Raw genomic sequence first — 3,473 nt, 5'->3', positions numbered from 1 at the left:
CCTGCCTCTGACGCAGCGTCAAGGGTAACAGCAGCCATGATCCTCGAGCTGATAGTCCATGCTGCTGCAAACGTCGTCGTACTGTTCGTACTTATGTTTGTTGTCTTGCATACGTCCCCATCTGTTGGCTCAGGGATAGAGACGTGGTTGCACGATTCGTTACAGCCATGCGGATAAGATGCCTGTCATCTCGACTGCTAGTGATACGAGGCCGTTGAGATCCAGCACGGCGTTCTGTATTACCCTCCTGAACCCACCGATTCCATATTCTGCTAACAGTCATTGGATCTCGACCAACGCGAGCAACAATGTCGCGATACGGTAAACCGCAATCGCGATAGGCTACAATCCGACCTTTATCAATGTCGGAAACGTGATGGTACGCATTTCTCCTCCTCAACAACGTTTCTCCAGGCAACGCCGGTCAACTGCTGTTTGTGTATGAGAAATCGGTTGGAAACTTTCCTCATGTCAGCACGTTGTAGGTGTCGCCACCGGCGCCAACCTTGTGCGAATGCTCTGACAAGCTAATCATTTGCCTATCACAGCATCTTCTTCCTGTCGGTTAAATTTCGCGTCTGTAGCACGTCATCTTCGCGGTGTAGCAATTTTAACGGCCAGTAGTGTAGGTCAGCAGCTTCCCCATCTAAATAAGACGACCATTGTCATTTGGGTGAAGGTGCATAGCGCAGTAAAGGGATACCCCGAACATTGGGTTGCTGGAGGATTCTTGAACGTATTCAAAGTTCGAATACAATATACAGGATGTATCAAAAAGAATCATCTGGTTTGACACAAACACATACAATGACTTTTGTTTTTTGATGGATGTGAAACACAAATAGTTTTTTTATATCTTTTCATAGACGTTCAATAAGGCCCCCCTTGACATGCACAGCATATGTCAAGGCGGTATTCAAATTGTTCCCACACTGTAGCGAGCGTGTCTTGAGTTACAGCTGCTGTTGTGCTATGTCTCAGTTCATTCATTGTTGTTCGTAACGGGGGCATATAAACAGAGTCTCATATAAACCCCCACAAGAAATAATCACATACAGTAAGGTCTGATGACCTTGGGGGCCAGTAATGTAAGGCTACGACCGATCTATCGTTCAGTAATCCGTTGATTTAAAAATTGCCGGCCGGAGTGGACGAGCGGTTCTAGGCGCTTCAGTCTGGAACCACGCGACCGCTACGGTCGCAGGTTCGAATCCTGCCTCGGGCATGGATGTTTGTGGTGTCCATAGGTTAGTTAGGTTTAAGTAGTTCCAAGTTCTAGGGGACTGATGACCTCAGATGTTAAGTCCCATAGTGCTCAGAGCCATTTGAACGATTTAAAAATTCCCGCACATCTCGATGCCAGTATGGCGGTGCCCCATCCTGTTGGTAAATGAAGTCGTTCGAATCTGTCTCCAACTGTGGGAAAAGAATGTTCTCAAGCATATCGAGATATGTGCTTCCTGTAACAGTGTTCTCGATAAAGAAAAATTGACCATACACCTTTTCCCGTGAAACTGCAAAAAACTCTCATGTTGTAGAACTTCATGTGGTTGTTCCGTACCCTACATTCTCACATTTTGACGGTTCATCTTTCCATTTAAATGGAATGTTGCCCCATCATTAAACACTAAGCGTGGACGAAAACTGTCATCCTCTATCTTGCCAAGAACGAAATTACAGAAAACACGTTCTTGTTTGTCACCTACACGAAGAGCTTGCAGTAGCTGAATTTTGTACGGTTTCCTGTGTAAACGTCGACACAACACACGCCAGATGGACATCGGGGGCATTTTGAGTTGACGAGCTGCACAGCGAAAGGATTTCTGCGGACTCCTTGTGAAACTGTGGCGGATGAATTCGACGTTTGCGTTAGACACTCGGGGACGGCCCGGCGATTTGCCTTCACACAAACAACCCGTTCCTCGGAATTGTTCATGCCATCGTCTGATGCTCTGTGCTGTAGGCTGATACACACCATACCTAGTGCGAAAGCCACACTGAACAGTTATTACTGACGCGCACTGCGCAAAACGTAGAATACAAAACTATTTCTGTTGTCTCGATACCATTTTTACTAGAACTGAACTGGGCGCACACTGCTGCTACCTAACGGAAACCACGTAAAATTTCTCTTTCCAGCACTACGTTGTTCACGCACATATCTCAAGTACCATAATAGTTATGATTTTTTTTTTTAATTGGATGATTCTTTTTGACACACCCTGTATTTCCTTTAGGCAAGGAAGCTTCCCTCCACAAATTAGTACATACCTAGAAACCATCGTTCGTAAGAACCTCAGCTTGCCCTTTTCTCGCATGTTACCCTGCGTACCACAGTTGAAGGCAACAGGCAGATTCAACATTTCCAGATGTGACGATAAGTCGTCGCCCCTAAGTGGCGGCGACTTGAATTTGCCTGCGTGCCTTTTCTGGACACTGTACAACGTGACGGTGCGAGCACCGCGAACGTTTCTTCGCCTTAATACGAGGGGTGTTCAATAAGTAATGCAATACTTTGTTCCTGAGAACGCGTTGGTTCTATTCACGATTCCAATACACCATATTATCCCCTACTCGTTTGACTACTGAAATGTATTTTCACAGCGCGACATCTCGTCACATAAAACAATGACTTGAGTAACGAAAGAGGCCAAGAGCCATTCATTTGCCAATGTATAATATTTAACTACGCAATGTAATGATGTATTTTGACGATTTACAAGGAGAAATGAATCCAGCCTCTCTGACGCGCCTAAGAGACTATAGACTAATTCAGTGAGCATGAAAAAACATCGATATTAAAGACAGACTCTGGAAACATTTGAATATTACAAAAAACAAGCGCACAACCCATCGTCCACTTCCGGACGATATCACTCTCTTTTTATCTCCTGTATAAAGCGGACGCACCATTACATAAGCATCATTATAAGATTTGTAATTCGTTTAAATCTATTCATAAATACTGTTATTTTGTTGCGTGTGAGACTAGCATGTGTTAAAAACACAGGGTGGTTAATGAATGGACATTTCTACGTGTACTATAAACTTTTATGGACATAAAAAACCACGCAGGTTCTGTCATTGTTATTGACGTAAGTATTAACATGTTATATGTGTTTCAAATCCGAGCTCGTAATTATAGTGTCAGTTAATCTAAATTTGTGTTTGCTTTAGTTGTTGGACAACCTTAATCTTTTACCTTCCATGTGCCAGCGTTTTTTCACAGACCGACCGTGTCCGACGTGTCACTGTGTGGACAGAACAGTCGAGGCCGACGTTAACACACTACTTTTATCCCCCTCCCAGTAATATTCTTCAAACTCTGATGTAAACTGGTCCTTGGGTACATTTTCAGTGCGAGTGACGTACGGGAATTTCTTACCGAACTTTACTTCTCTAATCGCACAAAGCCTCACTGTTCCACAATGGTACGCTGCACTTTCTAAACGGGAAAGGGAACCACGCAAGTA

This window comes from Schistocerca piceifrons, chromosome 7, assembly GCF_021461385.2.
Source record: "Schistocerca piceifrons isolate TAMUIC-IGC-003096 chromosome 7, iqSchPice1.1, whole genome shotgun sequence".
In the NCBI taxonomy this organism is placed as follows: Eukaryota; Metazoa; Arthropoda; class Insecta; order Orthoptera; family Acrididae; genus Schistocerca; species Schistocerca piceifrons.
The sequence above is the reverse complement of the archived record's forward strand: the minus strand, read 5'-3'. Positions refer to the sequence as shown.